The sequence below is a fragment of the Triturus cristatus genome, chromosome 7 (assembly GCF_964204655.1).
Source record: "Triturus cristatus chromosome 7, aTriCri1.1, whole genome shotgun sequence".
Lineage (NCBI taxonomy): Eukaryota > Metazoa > Chordata > Amphibia > Caudata > Salamandridae > Triturus > Triturus cristatus.
The window spans coordinates 754,493,176-754,515,221 of record NC_140590.1 but is presented as its reverse complement, the minus strand read 5'-3'; the positions used below and the strand labels follow the sequence as shown (position 1 = coordinate 754,515,221).

Here is a 22,046-nt window from a genome sequence, read left to right as displayed (position 1 = left end):
TATAGTGCAGGGAGAGGAGTGGCCAACAAGTCATTAATAGTGACTAAAGGTATAGGAAAGTATGATCAGGCGTAGGGGAAGACAGGCCTAAAATAGAGAATCGCAGTCACCTGAGGTGGAAGAGGAAAACCACCTACTACGACCTCCACTATAAGTAACCAACAACACAAAAAAGAATCAGGAGTAAACAAAATTACGCTATAAAATTAAGTGGCAAGAATTGTCTGTTTGAAAAACTGCCCTCACCCACATATTTGTGGCATGCTTCACCATAGGGCTTGCTAAACATCCCTGTGCAGAACAACGCCTGGGGTGGAGCAAATGGGGGAAGCCAATACAAACAAAGAAAAGTAGGTATCAATAAATAAAATTATAAGTGCAGATTATAGCATTTAAACTGGCTCAGGAATATCCACATTACTACTTTATTCCTGGATTTCCCGGACAGGATTAAAATAGAATAAAGGATGGTGGGGATAGGGCTGTTTAGTAACCTTTCACCCCTCCTATCTGCATGTATGTCAACATGTTTCTGCCAGTTATTGTGTCTCTACAGCAATTGTCACGACCACCAGATTCAATCTATGTTACCCTCCTTTACTACCTTACTTCAGTAGTTCAAGGTTAGGCCCCCTTTGGTCTAGAGTGGCGTAATCACACTGCAGTAGTACCTGTAGTTGGAAATATAATCATATATACAAGTAGTCTGTGTAAATCACGTCATATACAAACACGCTAGTGCCACTTATTTTACCCATTGCAAGCATAAAATAAACCATGGGGTCTAGTTTGCATGCTCCCCTGATTCAGCTAGGTTCAGGTTCATATATTTACCTATACGTTCTAGTAATTCTATAAATTTATATGCTTTGCATTATGTTACCATCACAAGGAGAGAGCCAAACCAAGTTTCACCAGGATTGGTGATCCCTTCACATACAACAAACAAACATTTCTTACAGAGTCTCAAAGTTATTGAAGCTCGAAAAGGCGTGGGAGCGATGGCGGCTCTCTGTAGTCAAACACTGGTTGTAGTGGGAGGCAATACATATTGTTAAAAGACTATCCTGCTTGCCCAATGTATTTCTTTTAATCGAAGGTCTCGGTATAAACCTCGAGCAATACTGACCCATGAAATTTGTGGGTCATTCCAACTTGGCCATTTCTATTTTTATGCCTTTCTCGCATGTTTTAAGGTATTATTGCCAAGTGACCCTAGTTTAAGATTTTGTAAATAGCCTCCAGTCAGGCCCTCCCCCATTTTCCCTTTTTACTTTGTCAAGGTGAGGCCGCTGTAGGAGAGTAGGGTCTGCTTTCTATGTTCACCCCCACTTTTTGCTTTTGCTTTACTGGTTTTCGACGTAGATGTGGCTGTGGGCCTGCTAATCAGACCCACAGCCCTGCTGTTCTCTCTCTAAATTAATACTATGTACTTTAGGTGCATAACCCAATTGGATAGGATCACCTTATTGGCCCCTGTACAGTGTATCTTAGGTACCCAGGGCATAGGTGTACCCTAGGCCTACCAGGGGCTGCAGCATGTATTATGCCACCCCTGGCCTGGCCTTCCAATCAGACACAACTGGCTGATCACTCAGCTGGGGCAAGGTCGTGTAATCACCCCTTGCTTAGGTGTAGTATTCCTATACCTACCTTATATATAGACACATGTGTACCTATCAGCCACTCCTATGGCAGGCCTTAACAATCCTGGAGGCAGAGTGCTTGGTAACATGTGAGATAGTGCTCTAGCATGAGCTGAGCCTGTCTGCAGCTTTCGGAACCATGTCCTTGTAGCTGTTCTATGATATAGCCTACCGTATACTCTTAAAGTGCCTTATAATCTTAAACGGTTATGGTAACTATTGTTTGGCTTTATCAAAACATGTCGTGTAAGGTGTCTAACACTTTGGAATAACACCCCCATCCCATTTCTGGTGATGAGGATATTATCCCTCCCTTCTAGAGGGAGAAGACATGTTGAAACCTACTTACCCGGTTAAAGTTAACCAGAGCCCCAGCATCACAAAATGGATGCTGCTGCCACGACACAAGTCTGACCTCCTGCTGCTGGGAGTGATCCCGGCACGGGAGGCTTGGACAATAGGTTTCCTGCCTTGGGAGGTGCGAGCACCACCCCAGACAGGCCTTAGTCTATTGGGGCAGGGAGGGATGAAAGAAACAAGACACTGCCTGGGGCACACAAGGTGTCCCATGCATAGTCCAGTTCAAACCGGTGCTGGGGCACTCCAGCCCCAGTCCTGGCGCGAAACTGGACAACCACCCGCCTCCCAGGTCCCACCCATAAGGCATGACCTAGCAGGCAACCCAGCCCCCCAGATTAGTATAAGTGTGGTAGCTGGGCCCCAGGAGATTAGATTATCCTGAACCTGCAACTTGAACAGAAACTCTGGACCTTCGACATTCGACGAAAGAAGAAGACTGAAGAATCTCCCTTGTGGCCAAGGAGTGGCCACCCTGTGCGAACAGGCACCATCAAGAGACTTACCCTTTGCTTTGCTGAAGTTCTACGAGGGACCGACTGCAGAGCCCGACCAGAGCCTTGACTTCCAGACTTCTCCGACCCTGATCCACAGCCGAGCTGAGATCCGTGGAGGCGACGAGAGGTGTGGGACCGGCTACCTGGGAAAAGTGGCGAGTATCTTCCAGCGCAGCTTCTGAGGCACCCTCGAGGTTGTGCACCGGGGATTGAGAAGCCCCAACCCCAAGCACCATCTGCACCGAAGATCAGTCCTCCACACTCTACGAGTCCTGCGTGGGGCCCTTCTGCATTTTCCTGCTTGCCGCGTCTGTCCGGTTGCTTGCCCGTTGGCTAGCAACCTTTGAGACGACACACCTTCAATTTTCCACTGCTGGTTTGGCTCCTCCAGACTGGCTCCTGCTCCTCTGTAAATGAGAAGCACCCCAGACCTTCCTGGTCTGCACCAGAAGCAAGTCCTCCATTCTTCGTGGGTTCCGCTTGCCAAGGCTTGGTGAGTCCTAGTTCGACTTCAACGCCGCCGACAGCACGAGCCTTCGTGGGACAGCTCGCCTCCTGGTCCTGGTCGTCCTCGACGTCTCCTGGTACCCGTGGCTGCTGCGACAAGCTTCACCTCTTCACCTGCAAACTCCCGACATCGCCTGGTTCCTTCCTGGTTCCACGTGGTCATTGGCTAGTGACCCAGACTCTGTCCCTTCTGCTTGCAGGTATCCTTCCTTCTTGATCCCGGCCTTGAGATCCACCGGACACTCTGCACTGACTGCCTGTCAGCATCTTTCCTTCAGGCATCCATAGGAGTCGACGACGAAACCCGACAGGAGTTCACACCTATGCACCCACAGCCCGTGGGCTAGGTAACTTGGGTACTCCGGTGCTCATCAGGGTATTGACAATCCTAGTGTCTAGTTCTCAAGACTCGACTTCCTAGCTACTCCAGAAGTGTCCTAAATCTTATTAATTCTAAACTGTACTATTTCTATCGATTATACGCATTACGCGTGAGTGTTTCCACTCTGCACCTGAATCCCGTGGGCCTCCCACTTCCTAACTGTTGGTAGTATAGTGTACCCCAGCGATTCCCTAGGCCTAGGCCTATCCTATTTCAGTGACAGTGGTCCTTATACCACTTACTTAGTATATGGTTTGCGTGGCACCTAGGGCCTAACTGTATTACTTACATGTGTGACTTAATGTATGCTTAAATAAGACTGTGTTGTACTTACCTCGAATCTCATAAAGAGTGCTGAGGGTTTGACTAGAATAAATACACTTTATTTTATATATATATCTGTTGTGGTGTCCTTTCATTTGGTATTCAAGGGATTATATATGGTATAACAGCTGGCTTCACATGCCATTCAGAGTTTAGCCTAAGACTGCTCTTGTCCATGCTACCACTAGGATAGCTGGTCTATAAGGTTGACTTTACAACCAATCACCATAAGGGTTGTTTGGACTGATATAAGGTGTACACTAGAACTAGTGACATCATACATCAGGCCAACTTCTCACATTGGTGAGCAGCGGTTGGGATCTGAGCTTGCTGTTGTAATACCATTGTAATCTTGAGATACTAAATTGAAATATCACACAGATATTGTTTAGGGACATATAACACAGATTATAAATACTTAAGTCCTACTGGACTTAGTTGTTGTAGGTTGAAGGGCCTAGCACACCCTGACTGCAACTACTAGAGAGGTTTAGTAGATACAACTAGTGTAGGTAGGTGCACACACCACACCCTCACTAGATCATGTCTCTGGGAGGAGATCAAGGAGATTCTCTCTCAGGAGGGGTAGGTCTTAGAAAGATCCCCTCTAGATATGATACCCTAACTTTTCAGGAGATGAGACAATTGTGTACCTCCAGAAAGTTAAAACAGGGTGCAAACCCTACCCTCCTTCAGCTAGTAGAGATCCTCGAGGAGTATGATGCTCTTAGGGCCTCCCAGGCTGGTACCCTAGGTACAGGTGAGGGTCTACCCGCTACCGATGAGTCAGATGGGACTTCAGATGAGGAGGTAGACAGCCAGGTCAAAGTAGGAAGACTTAGCCAGGCTAACTTAAGCTTACATGGGAGTCTGCATGGGCTTCCCCCATTCAGACCCCCAAGTGGACTTAACCAGAGAAACAGGAGAGACAGATCCCCTTCAAGGGAATCCATCCACTCCCATGTCTCTAGCATCTCTAGTGCCTCTTCTCACAGGGGAATGACTTCCCCCCAGAGAAAAGAGCATGAAGCCAGAATGAGGGAAGCTAATCTAAGGATTGAGAGGGAAGAACTTGCCCTTGCCAAGGAGAAGCTTGCTCTGGCTAGAGAGCAGAAGTTAAGTGGGTTGGAACCCACTGGTGGCAGCAATATCCCTAAGGATAGAGACAGGACCTATGATAATAGAAACCTGAGCAAGATTGTCCCTCCCTACAAGTGTGGGGATGACATCCACAAATGGATAACTGCTTTGGAGAGAGCTTGCAAAGTACAGCAGGTACCCCAAAGTCAGTGGGCAGCTATCTTGTGGCTCTCCTTCTCTGAGAAAGGTAGAGACAAGCTCCTCACAGTTAGTGATGAGGATGCAGACAATTACACTGTCCTGAAGAGTGCTCTGATTGATGGGTTTGGCCTAACCACTGAACAATACAGGTTGTTGTTCAGGGATACCCAGAAGAGACAGACTCAGGACTGGACTGACTTTGTAGATTGTGCCACTAAGGCTTTGGAAGGCTGGCTATTGGGAAGTAAGGTTAAGGACTATACAGGATTGTATAATTTGATCATGAGAGAACAAATCCTTAACAACTGTCAAAACCAGCTACTGCATCAACACCTGATTGATTCTGATCTGACTTCTCCCCAAGAATTGGGAAAGAAGGCAGATAGATGGGTCAGGACTAGAGTTAAGCAGAAAAACCAGAACCAGGGCGGTGATCAGAAAAAGGCAGACCAGAAGGGTAATGATCAGAAACAAAAAGACCAGAAGTCTTCACCAGGCCCCCAAAAGGCCCACGGGGAGGGTGGTCCCAAAAAGGATAAGAAGAAAGATGGCCAAAAGAAACCATGGTGCAACTATTGTAAGTCCAACTCACATTGGTTTAGTGAGTGCACCAAAAAGGATAAGTCCCCAGCCACCATTGCCCCTAAGGCAACTGTACCCCCTAGTTCAGCTGTAAGTGGTGGTTCCCAGGAAAAGGGTGTAGTAGGGTTAACCCTGGGAACTGAGGAGGATTCTGGCCTAGTCAGGATACCTACTCAGGCTGTTCTAATCTGTGATGGGGACATAGCTTTGTCCTCTACTATAGGCCCCAGTAACCTAGGCAAGTACAGACAGACTCCTTTTATCAACCAAAGAATGGCTCAGGCCTACAGGGACACTGGGGCTAGTGTCACAATGGTGACCCCTGCCTTTGTGGACCCTGGACAGATCATGCTAGGTGAGAATTACCTAGTGACCAACGCTAGCAATGCCACTACTTCCCATAGTGTGGCAATTGTTAACTTCTCCTGGGGAGGGGTAACTGGCCTCAAGAAAGTTGTTGTTAGTTCAGACCTTCCTGTGGAGTGTTTACTGGGCAATGATCTTGAAACTTCAGTTTGGTCTGAAGTGGAGTATAGGACCCATGCAGAAATGCTGGGGATAGATGCACATGTCCTTGCTGTGACCAGGTCACAGGCCAAAAAGTGCAACACTGAAAAAGTGCTGGATCCTGGAACCATGGACCAGTCACAACCCAAGAGAAAGAGCAGTAGGGTAAAGGCTGTGCCTTCCCCCCTGCCTCAGGTAATGGATCAGCCCTCACAGGAGGATGGTTCTGAGAGCCCTGGAGGAACTGTCCTAGAAGAACTTGAACCTGATCAGGTTGAGTTTCTTGGGACAGGGGGACCTTCAAGAGCAGATCTGAGGCAGGCACAATTAGACTGCCCCTCTCTTGAAACCCTCAGACAGCAGGCTGCTGCTGAGGCTGCAGGGAATGCTCAAGGTACCCATAGAGTGTATTGGGATGAAGGGCTGCTGTATTCAGAGGCTAGAGACCCCAAGTCTGGTGCATCCAGGAGGTTGGTCATACCACTGAAGTTCAGAGGCTTCCTTCTTACCTTGGCCCATGATATTCCCCTTGCAGGACACTTAGGCCAGAACAAGACCTGGGACAGGCTTGTCCCTCACTTTCACTGGCCTCATATGTCAGAAGATGCCAAGGAGTTTTGTCGCTCCTGTGTCACCTGCCAAGCCAGTGGCAAATCAGGTGGCACCACAAAGGCCCCCCTCATACCACTACCTGTGGTGGGGGTTCCCTTTGAAAGAGTGGGCATAGATATTGTAGGACCAATGGACCCACAAACAGCATCTGGGCACAGATTCATACTGGTGATAGTGGACCATGCCACCAGGTATCCAGAAGCTATTCCCCTAAGGACCACAACAGCTCCTGTTGTGGCAAGGGCCCTACTTGGAGTATTCTCCAGAGTGGGCTTTCCAAAGGAGGTCATTTCTGACAGAGGTGCCAACTTCATGTCAGGATATTTGACTGCAATGTGGAAGGAGTGTGGTGTGAACTACAAGTTCACCACACCCTATCACCCACAGTGCAATGGGCTTGTGGAGAGATTCAACAAGACCCTAAAGGGAATGATAAAAGGTTTACCAGACAAGCTTAGGCGAAGATGGGACATCCTTTTACCCTGCCTTCTGTTTGCTTACAGAGAGGTCCCACAAAAGGGGGTTGGCTACAGCCCTTTTGAGCTTTTGTTTGGGCATCCTGTAAGAGGACCCCTATGTTTAGTAAGGGAAGGATGGGAGAGACCTCTCAGACAACCCAAACTTGATATAGTGGATTATGTACTTGGTCTCCGCTCCAGGATGGCAGAGTATATGAAGAAGGCTTCTAAAAACCTTGAGGCAAGCCAAGAACTCCAAAAAGCTTGGCATGACCAAAAGGCTGTGCTGACTGTTTACCAGCCAGGGCAGAAAGTGTGGGTGTTGGAGCCAGAGGCCCCAGCAGCCCTCCAAGACAAATGGTCTGGACCCCACACTATTGTTGAACAAAAGGGAGAAGTCACCTACTTGATGGACCTTGGGACTCCCAGAAGCCCCCACAGGGTGCTTCATGTCAACAGATTGAAGGCATATGTTGACAGGGCAGACATGGGCTTACTCATGGCTACAGATGAGGGGCAGGAGGAAGAGAGTGACCCTCTCCCAGACCTGTTGACTCAGAACCCTGATGATGGCTCAGTTTATGGTGTGGTCTTTTCTGACAGCCTCACTGTCCATCAGCAACAGGACTGCAGGCAAGTTCTGCAATCCTACAGACATATGTTCTCTCTGACCCCAAGTCAGACAAACTGGTGCACCCATGAGGTGGACACTGGTGACAGTCTGCCTGTGAAGAGTAAAATCTACAGGCAACCTGACCATGTCAGAGACTGCATAAAAGTTGAGGTACAAAAGATGCTGGAGCTGGGAGTCATTGAACCTTCAGAGAGCCCTTGGGCTAGTCCTGTAGTTCTTGTGCCAAAACCTCACACCCAAGATGGTAAGAGAGAGATGAGGTTTTGCGTGGACTACAGAGGTCTCAATGCTGTCACTAGGGCAGATGCCCACCCAATACCTAGGGCAGATGAGCTCATTGACAGACTGGCAGCTGCTAAGTTTTTGAGCACATTTGACCTGACAGCAGGCTACTGGCAGATCAGACTAGCTGAGAATGCAAAGGCCAAAACTGCTTTCTCGACCCCAGGAGGACATTATCAATTTGTGGTAATGCCCTTTGGGTTGAAGAATGCACCTGCCACTTTCCAAAGGTTGGTGAATCAAGTCCTTACTGGGTTGGATGAATACTGTGCAGCTTATCTTGATGATATTGCTGTCTTTAGCTCCACCTGGGAGGATCACCTGGTCCACCTGAGGAATGTTTTAGAGGCCCTGCAAAAGGCAGGCCTCACTATCAAGGCCACTAAGTGCCAGATAGGGCAGAGCAAGGTTGTGTACCTGGGCCACCTAGTTGGTGGGGGTCAGGTTCAACCACTGGAGAGCAAGATCCAGACCATAAAGGACTTGACTCCTCCAACTACCCAGACTCAGGTCAGAGCTTTCTTGGGCCTGACTGGGTACTACAGAAAGTTTGTCAAGAACTATGGGTCCATTGTGACACCACTTAATGACTTGACCTCCAAGAAAATGCCAAAGAAAGTTCAGTGGACAGTAAGCTGTCAAAAAGCATTTGATGACCTGAAGCAGGCCATGTGCAGTGCACCTATTCTGAAAAGTCCAGACTACTCCAACGAGTTTATTGTCCAGACAGATGCTTCTGAGTTGGGTGTGGGAGCTGTTCTTTCACAACTTAATATAGATGGTCAAGACCAGCCCATTGCTTTTATAAGTAGAAGGCTGACCCCTAGAGAGAAACGTTGGTCAGCTATTGAGAGGGAGGCCTTTGCTGTGGTTTGGGCCCTGAAGAAGCTGAGGCCATACTTGTTTGGCACTCACTTCAAGATTCAGACAGAGCATAAGCCCCTCTTGTGGCTAAATCAGATGAAGGGTGAAAATCCCAAACTTCTTAGGTGGTCCATTTCCCTACAGGGGATGGACTTCACAGTGGAATATAGACCTGGGACTGACCATGCCAATGCAGATGGACTCTCCAGATATTTCCACTTAGAACATGAAGACTCAACTGGTCAAGGTTAGTTTAATGTCCCTAAGTTTGGGGGGGGGGGGTTGTGTAGGAGAGTAGGGTCTGCTTTCTATGTTCACCCCCACTTTTTGCTTTTGCTTTACTGGTTTTCGACGTAGATGTGGCTGTGGGCCTGCTAATCAGACCCACAGCCCTGCTGTTCTCTCTCTAAATTAATACTATGTACTTTAGGTGCATAACCCAATTGGATAGGATCACCGTATTGGCCCCTGTACAGTGTATCTTAGGTACCCAGGGCATAGGTGTACCCTAGGCCTACCAGGGGCTGCAGCATGTATTATGCCACCCCTGGCCTGGCCTTCCATTATGACACAACTGGCTGATCACTCAGCTGGGGCAAGGTCGTGTAATCACCCCTTGCTTAGGTATAGTATTCCTATACCTACCTTATATATAGACACATGTGTACCTATCAGCCACTCCTATGGCAGGCCTTAACAATCCTGGAGGCAGAGTGCTTGGTAACATGTGAGATAGTGCTCTAGCATGAGCTGAGCCTGTCTGCAGCTTTCGGAACCATGTCCTTGTAGCTGTTCTATGATATAGCCTACAATATACTCTTAAAGTGCCTTATAATGTTAAACGGTTATGGTAACTATGGTTTGGCTTTATCAAAACATGTCGTGTAAGGTGTCTAACACTTTGGAATAATACCCCCATCCCATTTCTGGTGATGAGGATATTATCCCTCCCTTCTAGAGGGAGAAGACATGTTGAAACCTACTTACCCGGTTAAAGTTAACCAGAGCCCCAGCATCACAAAATGGATGCTGCTGCCACGACACATGTCTGACCTCCTGCTGCTGGGAGTGATCCCGGCACGGGAGGCTTGGACAATAGGTTTCCTGCCTTGGGAGGTGCGAGCACTACCCCAGACAGGCCTTAGTGTATTGGGGCAGGGAGGGATGAAAGAAACGAGACACTGCCTGGGGCACTCAAGGTGTCCCATGCATAGTCCAATTCAAACCGGTGCTGGGGCACTCCAGCCCCAGTCCTGGCACGAAACTGGACAAAGGGAAGGGGGTGTAACCACCCCCCTCCCAGGTCCCACCCATAAGGCGTGACCTAGCAGGCAACCCAGCCCCCCAGATTAGTATAAGTGTGGTAGCTGGGCCCCAGGAGATTAGATTATCCTGAACCTGCAACTTGAACAGAAACTCTGGACCTTCGACATTCGACGAAAGAAGAAGACTGAAGAATCTCCCTTGTGGCCAAGGAGTGGCCACCCTGTGCGAACAGGCACCATCAAGAGACTTACCCTTTGCTTTGCTGAAGTTCTACGAGGGACCGACTGCAGAGCCCGACCAGAGCCTTGACTTCCAGACTTCTCTGACCCTGATCCACATCCACAGCCGAGCTGAGATCCGTGGAGGCGACGAGAGATGTGGGACTGGCTACCTGGTAAAAGTGGCCAGTATCTTCCAGCGCAGCTTCTGAGGCACCCTCGAGGTTGTGCACCGGGGATTGAGAAGCCCCAACCCCAAGCACCATCTGCACCGAAGATCAGCCCCCCACACTCCACGAGTCCTGCGTGGGGCCCTTCTGCATTTTCCTGCTTGCCGCGTCTGTCCGGCTGCTTGCCCGTTGGCTAGCAACCTTTGCGACGACACACCTTCAATTTTCCACTGCTGGTTTGGCTCCTCCAGACTGGCTCCTGCTCCTCTGTAAACGAGAAGCACCCCAGACCTTCCTGGTCTGCACCAGAAGCAAGTCCTCCATTCTTTGTGGGTTCCGCTTGCCAAGGCTTGGTGAGTCCTAGTTCGACTTCGACTTCGACGCCGCCGACAGCACAAGCCTTCGTGGGACAGCTCGCCTCCTGGTCCTGGTCGTCCTCGACGTCTCCTGGTACCCGTGGCTGCTGCGACAAGCTTCACCTCTTCACCTGCAAACTCCCGACATCGCCTGGTTCCTTCCTGGTTCCACGTGGTCACTGGCTAGTGACCCAGACTCTGTCCCTTCTGCTTGCAGGTATCCTTCCTTCTTGATCCCGGCCTTGGGATCCACCGGACACTCTGCACTGACTGCCTGTCAGCATCTTTCCTTCAGGCATCCATAGGAGTCGACGACGAAACCCGACACGAGTTCACACCTATGCACCCACAGCCCGTGGGCTAGGTAACTTGGGTACTCCGGTGCTCATCAGGGTATTGACAATCCTAGTGTCTAGTTCTCAAGACTCGACTTCCTAGCTACTCCAGAAGTGTCCTAAATCTTATTAATTCTAAACTGTACTATTTCTATTGATTATACGCATTGCGCATGAGTGTTTCCACTCTGCACCTGAATCCCGTGGGCCTCCCACTTCCTAACTGTTGGTAGTATAGTGTAGTCCCAGCGATTCCCTAGGCCTATCCTATTTCCGTGACAGTGGTCCTTATACCACTTACTTAGTATATGGTTTGCGTGGCCCCTAGGGCCTAACTGTATTACTTACCTGTGTGACTTAATGTATGCTTAAATAAGACTGTGTTGTACTTACCTCGAATCTCATAAAGAGTGCTGAGGGTTTGACTAGAATAAATACACTTTATTTTATATATATATCTGTTGTGGTGTCCTTTCATTTGGCATTCAGGGGATTATATATGGTATAACAGCTGGCTTCACATGCCATTCAGAGTTTAGCCTAAGACTGCTCTTGTCAATGCTACCACTAGGATAGCTGGTCTATAAGGTTGACTTTACAACCAATCACCATAAGGGTTGTTTGGACTGATATAAGGTGTACACTAGAACTAGTGACATCATACATCAGGCCAACTTCTCACAGCCGCCACCCAAAAAGAGTCTCTCCGTACAACGCGTAGGTACCCGTCCTCTGCTTCAGTAAGCCCTACTTAGCGTGTCTTCTTGATATTACGTGACCTGTGGGTTTCCTTTCCGTTAGCATGGAAAACATTGAAGATTCCTCGTCCTCCATCTCTCTTCATTTTGGGAGTATGCCGCCACCCACAGAACACGGTTATATAAATCGGTCAAATGATATTCAAAATGAAAGACAGACTGAGTAAAGTTCGCTCTCTGATTGATCTGTAATTTAACAAGAGTTCATAGTTATTGTGGTGGATTCCGTACTCTTTAGACATTTGTTTTATTCATATATATCATGGTTTGTTTTTCATGGATTGCCTATAGCTGATAAAATAGTATTAATTATTTCCACATAGAGAAATGTATTGTATTCGCAGGTATAAGAGTTTTATTTTATTTAGCGCAATATCCTGTCCTCACATGGCCTTTGCATAGTGTCTGTTTTGAACTCTATATTCTGTTCCTGTACCTTAGTACATTTATAAATATATCTTGTTGTTCACTACCCAAGCAGTGTATTTTGGGTGTCGTAATTAAAAATCATTACATGGGAATATTATATAGTAGTTGTGATCGGCTTATGGATGGATTTATTCATGTTCACAACCTACTCAACGAATTCCATGGGATTTCATCATTCATACCATTTTCGTGGCTACAAATTCTATTTATCCATTTATGTTCCCTTAATACCAGGTTCTTCTTCGTGTCTCGTGCTGTAATAGGGATGTTGGGTTTATCCAGGAAAATCCAGTGGATATCATCCACTGAGTGTTTCTTCTCCAGATAATGTGTTGTGAATTTTGTTATTGCTTTCTAAGACCTGATTTTGTTCCTGTGTTCAATTATCCAGATCTTGACTTTGTATAGTCACGCTGAAATATAGTAGCCCACACGAGCATTTTATAAGGTAGATCATGTTCTCCAAATTGTACTTAGTGTTGTTCTTCTGCTCCCAAGGGTATTTTAAACCTACATCAATGCTTTTGGTGTCTTCCGTGAGATTACAGACATCGCATGCAACACACCTGGTGTGGGCAGCTACTGGTGGTAGATCCCAGAGTCTCTGCTGTCTACCCTGAACTTCAGGGCGTGGCCTAGTAAGCACTAGCAAATCCCTCATATTGGCACTTCTCTTGAAGGAAAAAAGGGTGTCTTAAGGTTAAGGCCATTCAAGTTCAGAATGCACCTGTTCCTTAGTACAATATGTTTGATATTGTTTGATGTGGTGCTGAAAGTGGTGACGGAAATTGAATTCTTTACTTGTGGTTTTTCTGTACTTTCTAAAAGTGCATCTCTATTGCAGTTGGATGCTCTCTTCTGTGTTTCTTATGACCTTCACCTGGTAGTTTCTGTTTGGAAGTGTTTCCAACAGTTCTGTTGATTCGTTTTTTTAAATCCCCTGTATCTGAATAGTTCCTTCGAAGACTGAGAAACTGACCCACTGGGAGGTTTTCCCTCAGTGATTTGGGGTGAAAGCAGAAATGGCCATTGCCATACGTAGGTTGATAGAAAACCTGAGTCGCAAGTGTTCCTTCTCTAGGTACAATCACCAGGTCTAAAACTGAAAGTTAATCTCGAGTGACAGTAGATGTAAAATGTAGTAGAGGATTGCAGCTGTTCAACCAGTGTATGAAATCTTTGATTGATAATTTGTCCCCCCTCCATCATCAATAAATAGACACCACAATTTGATGTCGTTAACCCATGGGCTATGCTGGTTGAAGATGTATTCTTGTTCAAATGATACCCCGTATAGCCCTGCCAAGCTCAGGGCAAGGGCGCTGCCCATGGAAGTACCATGTGTTTACAAATAGATGGTTCCCTGAAACACCCCAAAAAGTTTTAGTGCAATTTCGGCCAGACGCAGTATGAATGCTTTTGGGGTACAGCATGCCCAATCCTATGCATACAATAGTTCTTCTATCACTCTCAATGTTTCCCTTTGAGGGATGTTTGTGTAGAGTGATTCGATGTCCAGCCCTATTAGGAATTCCTTGGTGGGGTTAAAATACATATTATTGACAAGATTCAGTATGTCTCTAGTGTCCTTCACATATGCCTCCATTTTCTGTACCAGTGGTTTGAAGAAACAAATCACAGAATTGCAGTAGAGGTTCCAGTATTGATCCGATCAAAATACTATAGGCTTGCCCGAAGGAGGTCTGGTTGCTTTGTGTACCTTTGGTAGTGATTAGCAATACAGCGAAAAGCATAGCCGACACCTTGCTTATACAAATTGAGGTTAATGAACAAGGACTAAAAGCTAGTGTCACCCTAGCGACATACAAAAGGAAATTGGAGGAGACCAACAGCGAACCAGGAGAATACAAGAATTACTTGATGCAGTCAAGGATAAACAAGCTGCAAAAGTACCTTAAAAAAATCTCAAAGGAGAAAGCATGTCCATACACCTCAGATGAGTACATCCAAAGAAAACTGGATGAAATGAAGAAAGGTTCCCAGGCAGGGCGAAAAGATGTAGACACCATGAGCACCAGCAGTAACGGCAGTGACAAGAAACAAAGAAGGGTTAGGGGAAGGGGTTACTACCAGCGACCCCGCCCGATTTAAGCTGCCATGTTCACAGGATATTCAGGTCAGGGATACGGTTGGCCCACAATGCTCCAACCTTTCTAACAAATACAGGAACTTCAAACCCACCAATGCCTACAAATTCACGGTACACTGACAAAATATCGACACCTAAAATATCCCCATACAAGAAGTATTGTGAACAAAATATCGATGTCTATAATATCTACATCCTATATTTATAATAGTGAGTACAAAAATATCGATGTCATAGTTGTACAAAATATTGTTTTTTATATATATATATATATATATATATATATATATATATATATATATATATATATATATGTATATGTATATATATATCAATGTCATAAAAATATCGATGTCATAGTTGTACAAAATATTGTTTTTATATATATATATATATATATATATATATATATATATATATATATATATATATATATATGTATATGTATATATATATCAAATAAATAAATATATTAAAGAATATATTAATAAATAAAAAATAACGTTGATTTAATATACATAAAAAATGTATTACCAATAAACTTAATTGAAAAAAATTACACATATATACATTTATATTTATATTTACTTACAATTATTAAATAAATATTTTAGTGTATTTTATAATTTTAAAATTATGTAAGAAATGTAATATTCACATATACCAATAACATAAAATCTATTTAAAAAACATTCTATTATAAATTAAAACTTTAGTCTATTTAAAAATCTTTATACTTACATTTCCCACTTCAGTGAGTGCAACAGTAGGGAAAGTGTTGGATTTGCGAAGGAATAAAATTTACTATTCTCACTCTAATCAGTTCAGAATTAAAAACAAACAAATTACAAATATTTTTTTTAAAAGTAATTAAAAAAGATATAAGTTAAAAATGTAAATATATTTATTAAAAAAACATTATAATGTTAAATATATATCACACATACCTACAAATAAATCAAATAAGAAAATTATTTTCAAATACATTTTTATTTAGAAATTGTTTAACAAAAACATTAATTACATAAATTTAGTCTATGTACTTCTGACCCTATAACACACAACTGACATCAAAAATAAAAAAATAATGTATTTGCATAATTACCAATCAATTAAACTATTAATTAAAAAACAAAAAAACACATAAAATGTCTAACTTCCCACCCTTCGCCCCATAATCCCCACAACCCACACCTAAAATTAAACTGAAAAATAAATTATTGAACAATTAAAAAAACTTTTTCAATTAAACAACAAATAGTATTTAACAACTAATTATAAAGTAAGTAAAATGTATTCACTCTCCACCCTTCACCCCTACAAACCCACACATAAAATTAAACAATTACCCAAATTACCAATTAATTATTATCAACTAATTATTAATTCACGAAAAACAAATTACTTCCCACCCTTTACCCCTAAAAACCCCACAACCAGCACCTAAAATGTACCCCAAAAAATTAAAAAATACAACATTATAAAATCTCAATTAAAAAAAATATAAATAAATTCATTAATTTATTATAATTAAATTACTTCCCACCCTATTCCCCTATAAACCCACAATGGAACAAACGTAAAAATGTAATTACAATCAAATTAATAACTGCTAAACATGTAACATATTAAACAACACAAAACTTATGCAAAAAAAAATTACATACATTTAAGATATATACTAAAATACATAACATTAATTAAAAGAAAATCTATATTTTGAACTATATTTTTGCAAATGATATTAATGACTTCTATATTTTTAAAATCAATATTTCTTACCTTAAAGTCGATATTCTTGAACACGATACTCTTGCTGTCGATATTTGTGTCATGATATTTAAAACTCGATATTAGTCCAGGATGACATTTCCAACTCAATATTTTGACTGAATACCCAAATTTACAACCCGTTTTAAGGTAGACACATGGGAAGAGCCAAGGGGAAACAAAGAGGATCGCAGAGAGTACAACGGGAGGGTCTGAGCCAACAGGTGATGAGGAACATGTCACCGGACCACCTCCCAGGGAAAAGCAAGGAGTGACATTAGTCATGAATTTGACAGATGTTATTGTAACAGAACCCCAAGAGAGTGTATTTTACAAAGGATTGGGTTTTGTCCAAACAAACACTCTACACAGCTTTCAACTTTGTCAGGAATTAGCAGGATTTTTCAGGAATATCAGACTCAAGATATTCTTTGAAGGAAAAGAGGATATAAGGACAAGGAGAGTAGGCACCACCTTTCGCCCCAAATCTTATTTTACTCCTATGATCTCAACTCTCCCCCTAAAGGTAGCTATCTTCAAACAGGTAGTAATACATGAAGTTGAAGAGCTGCCAAAAAAAGAATCCTATACTTATAGAAACCTGAAAAGAGAAGGAGGCACTGCAACAATTGAGGTAAAACACTGATTTAATAATAAAGCCATTGGACAAGGTAGGGGCCATAGTCGTACAGACCAAGACAGCCTATGAGACAGAATGTAGCAGACTCATATCGGACAGTAGAAATTATAGCTTCCTAAATCAGGATCCTACCCCAGAAATAATAACAGAAATAGCTACCTTAGTGGAAGAAGTAGTTAACAATGATTGGATCTCGGAACAAGAAGGCCTCTTCCTTTGTAACCAAACCCCAGTCACCCCATATTTCTATACACTACCAAAAGGTACACAAAACAACCAGACCACCTCCGGGCAGGGCTATAGTATCTGGGATTGGATCAATACTGGAACCTCTAGCACAATTCTGTGATTTTCTTCTTCAAACCACTGGTACAGAAAATGGAGGCACATGTGAAGGACACTAGAGACATACTAAATCTTGTCAAAGACATGGGGCCCGATTCACAGAATTAACTTAAGACAGAGGCGGAGCTGCCGGCCCGGAGGCAGGGCTTCCGGGCCGGAGGCGGAGCTTCCGGCCCGGAGGTGGGGATTCCGGCCAGTGGCGGAGATTTAGCCATGGCCAAAATCTCCACCTCCGGGCCGGAAGCTCCGCCTCTGGGCCGGAAGCTCCGCCTCCGGGCCGGAAGCTCCGCCTCCAGGCCGGAATTTCCGGCCCGAGTGCGGACGTAAAGTTAGTAGTCGTAAATCCATTCTGTGAATACCAAAAGTAGTAAGTGCATTCTGTGAATACCAACAGTAGTAAGTGCATTCTGTGAATACCAAAATGGTAGTAAGTTTAGGATTTTGTCTTAAGTTAGTTCTGTGAATCGGGCCCATGGATTTTGACCCCACCAAGGAACTCCTAATAGGGCTGGACATTGAATCACTCTACTCAAACATCCCTCAAAGAGAAACATTTGGAGTGATAGAACTACTATTGTATGCACAGGACTGGGAACACTAACTCAAGAGCAGTCATACTGCATCTGGCCAAAATTGCACTAACAACATTTATTTTTACGGTTCATGTAGCCATCTATTTGCAAACACATGGTACTTACAAAGGCAGGGCCATTGCCCCGAGCTTGGAAGGGATATACATGGCATAATTTGAACAAGAATACATCTTCAACCAGGAGAGCCAATAGGTGAACTACATGAAATTGTGACGAACAAGTTACTTACCTTCGGTAACGATATATCTGTAAGAAACATTAGTTAGTTAGATTCCTTACCTTAGAATATCCCCAGGCGTCAGGCTGGATCCGGAAAGATTTTTTGCGAGCAATACCCCTTGCGCGTTGCTAGGCGTCGCCTGCGGTTCGCGTCCGTCGTCGGCGTCCTGATTGCCGGGATGACGTCGTCGGAGTACTTAGATGCCACCCTCGCGCGCTGACGTCAATTCTTGTACATAGCTTTCCGCGCCAGGAATTCAGAGCCATGCAAGAGAGCGACACTGGTGCCATGAATCTAGGGCTCTGAAAGGGATGACCTTAACCCTAGATATCAGTTCGCAGAACGGGGAGGATGAGTGGGGCGGTAAGGAATCTAACTAACTAATGTTACTTACAGATATATAGTTACCGAAGGTAAGGAACTTGTTCATCTGAAAGAAACACGTTAGTTAGATTCCTTACCTTAGAATAGATACCCCAGCAATACCAACCCCGGTGGTGGGTCTGCGAACCAAGATCACACCAGGAAGTCTTGGAGAACGGAACGGCCAAAGAAGCCGTCTCTCCGGACTTGGCTGTCCAGGCAATAATGCTTGGCAAACGTGTGCAGTGAGGCCCACGTTGCTGCCTGACAAATGTCCTGCAAAGGGACTCCCCATCCCAGGGCAGTAGTAGCCGCTGTGGCCCGAGTTGAATGGGCCCTCATCCCCACAGGAGGTTCCTTCTTAGCCAAGGAATAACAGGCCTTAATGCACAAAAAGACCCACTGAGAGATGGTTCACTTGTGCACCGCCCGCCCCTTCTTAGCGCCCACGTAGCCAACAAAGAGTTGGTCGTCCACCCGCAACTGTTTCGTGCGGTCCAGATAGAAGGACAGCGCTCGTTTTGGGTCCAGACGGTGGAGCTTCTCTTCCTCTTTCGAGGGATGCGGAGGCGGAAAGAAGGTGGGCAGTGTAACAGACTGGCCGATGTGAAAGGCAGTTACCACCTTAGGGAGGAAGGAAGGACGAGTCCTGAGAACAACCTTGTCCGGATGGACAGAAAGGAAAGGAGACTTAGAAGAGAGAGCCTGGAGCTCAATCACCCGTCTAGCAGAGGTGATGGCAACCAGGAAAGCAGCCTTTAGAGTTAAAAGACGAAGAGGACAATTATGAAGTGGCTCAAAGGGAGCGCACATTAGATAGGTTAATACCAGGTTCAAATCCCACTGAGGCATTACGAAAGGGACAGGAGGAAACATATGAGTAATGCCTTTAAAGAATCGAGCAACAACAGGGGATTTGAAAAGAGAAGGCTGATCAGGAAGCCGTAAGAAAGCAGAAATAGCTGAAAGATATCCCTTGAGGGTGCCCAGAGCAGAGCCATGCTGGGTCAGGGAAAGAAGAAAGAGAACCTCAGAAAGGGGGGCGGAAAGGGGATCCACAGCCTTTGCTGTGCACCATGCCACAAATTTGTTTCACCTGCAGGCGTATACCGTTTTAAAGGAGGGATGCCTGGCTGCCAGAATGACATCACAGACTTCAGGAGGCAAGTCAAATGGCCTCAACTGTCGCCGCTCAATCTCCACGCATGGAGGTGGAGGCTGGACAGGTTCGGGTGGAGAACCGTCCCCTGCTGCTGCGACAGAAGGTCCTCCTGAAGAGGCAGACAAATCGGGAGATCAATGGACAGACTGAGTAGCTCGGGATACCAGTACCTACGTGCCCAATCCAGAGCCACAAGGATGACTTGGGCCCGGTCGCGTCTGATCTTCTTCAGCACTCTGGGCAGAAGTGGCATAGGCAGAAAGGCATACAATAGACCGCAACTCCACTCGCGACGAAAAGCGTCTCCGAGCGAGTGCCGCCTTGGAAATTTCAACGCGAGAACTGCTGATATTGCGCGTTCTCTTTTGTGGCGAATAGATCTAACCAAGGCTCTCCCCACTGCCGAAAGAGGCCTTGCGCCACGTCCGAGTTCAGACACCATTCGTGATCCATCATGCACCGGCGGCTGAGTTCGTCCGCCCTGGCGTTCAGGGAGACCCGCCAGGTGTTGAACCACCTGGGTAATGCCCTGATGTTCCAGCCATGTCCAGAGACACAGAGCCTCCTGACAAAGGGTCCATGACCCCACCCCGCCCTGTTTGTTGCAATACCACATGGCAGTGGTGTTGTCCGTGAACACCTGCACTACACTTCCCCGAACAGAGGGCAGGAATGCCTTCAGTGCAAGTCAGATCACCCGCAGCTCCAGTAGGTTGATATGGAGCAGGGACTCCGCCGGAGACCAGAGACTTCTGATCTCCGCCTCTCCCATGTGCCCCCCCCCCCGCCATCCCAGAAGGGACGCATCCGTCACCACTATGTGCTCTGGTTGGGGTAGGGAGAGGGATCTGCCACTGACCCAATCGCGGTCCGTAAGCCACCACTGCAACTGTCTTGCAGTGCCCTCCGAGATCAAGACGTGGTCGGACAGGTTGCCCCGATGCTGGGCCCATTGGAACTTCAGGTCCCACTGCAGAGCCCGCATCCGCCACCTGGCGTGATGTACCAGCAGGATGCAGGAGGCCATCAGACCCAGTAGCCGCAGTACCAACCTGACCGAAACCCGGGATAAAGGCTGAAAGATCAGAATCAGAGCCTGAATATCCCGAACCCGCTGTTCCGGAGGATAGACACGGAACTGCGCCGAGTCCAGAACCGCTCCGATGAAAAGGAGCTTCTGGGAGGGACTCAGATGCGACTTCGGCACGTTGATGGAGAACCCCAGCAAATGCAGGAGATCGTCCGTAGTCTGGAGGTGGGAGACGGCTGCCTGGGGTGAGCCCGCCTTCAACAGCCAGTCGTCGAGATAGGGGAAGACTGGAACCCCTAATCTGCGCAGATGAGCTGCGACCACCGCCATCACTTTCGTGAACACCCGAGGGGCACTGGTGAGGCCGAAGGGGAGCAGGGTAAACTGAAAGTGCTCGTGGCCTACTGTGAACCGCAGGTAACGCCGGTGGGCCGGCAGGACGGGGATGTGGAAATATGCGCCCTGCAAGTCCAACGCTACCATCCAGTCTCCAGGGTCCAGGGCAGCCAGAACCTGAGCTAAGGTGAGCATCTTGAACTTCTCCTTCCGGAGGAAGGCGTTGGCGCTCCTGAGGTCCAAGATAGGGCGTAGGCCCCCTTTGCCCTTCTTGGGAACCAGAAAGTAGTGGGAATAACAATCCCGACCTACTTCTGGGCCAGAAAAGCGCTCGATGGACCCCTTGGCCAAGAGGGCTGTAACTTCCTCCTGCAGAAGTTGCAAGTGATCCCCGACAAGCGGTGGTACTGCGGTGGCATGGCTGGAGGGGTCGCCTCGAAGGGGAGAGAGTAGCCTTCGGACGATTTGCAGCATCCACCTGTCCGATGTGATGGTACGCCAGTGGAGCAGGTGATGGTGAACTCTGCCTCCCACTGGCGTGGAATGGGCCTGAAAGCTCGGACTAGGAGGGCTTTGAGGCGGATGCTGCTGGGGCAGATGTGGGCTGACCGGCTCTCTGTCCCCCTGCTCCGCCTCAGCGGAATCCACGTCCGCGACCACGCTGAGGCTGGTTCTGTGGCCTGTGGCTAGATGGACGTGTGGGGGCGCCCCTTCCTTGGCCACGAAAGGGGTGAAAAGCAGAAGTTTGCGGGCGCGGGCCGAGAGGCCCAAGAACTTGGCTGTAGCTCTGGAGTCCTTAAAGCGCTCCAGCGCACTATCCGCTTTGTCGCCAAAGAGGCGACGGCCATCGAAGGGCATGTCCATGAGGGTGTTCTGGACATCCCCTGAGAAATACGTGGATCTCATCCAGGCGTGGTCGCAATTGCCCTGCCTAGCGAGTCCGTTGTGTCAAGCCCACATCGTATCGAGTAACGTACCGCATCCCGCCCCTCGGCAAGAGCCTGGGCGAGCA

General features: G+C 46.5%; 1 protein-coding gene across 2 annotated transcripts in view; it reads right to left on the bottom strand.

Moving 5' to 3' along the window:
- DNAH17 (dynein axonemal heavy chain 17) overlaps positions 1 to 22,046 on the bottom strand; it is a 14,992,541-nt gene that overhangs the window by 3,104,064 nt on the left and 11,866,431 nt on the right. The gene's annotated exons all lie outside the window — the stretch shown is intronic.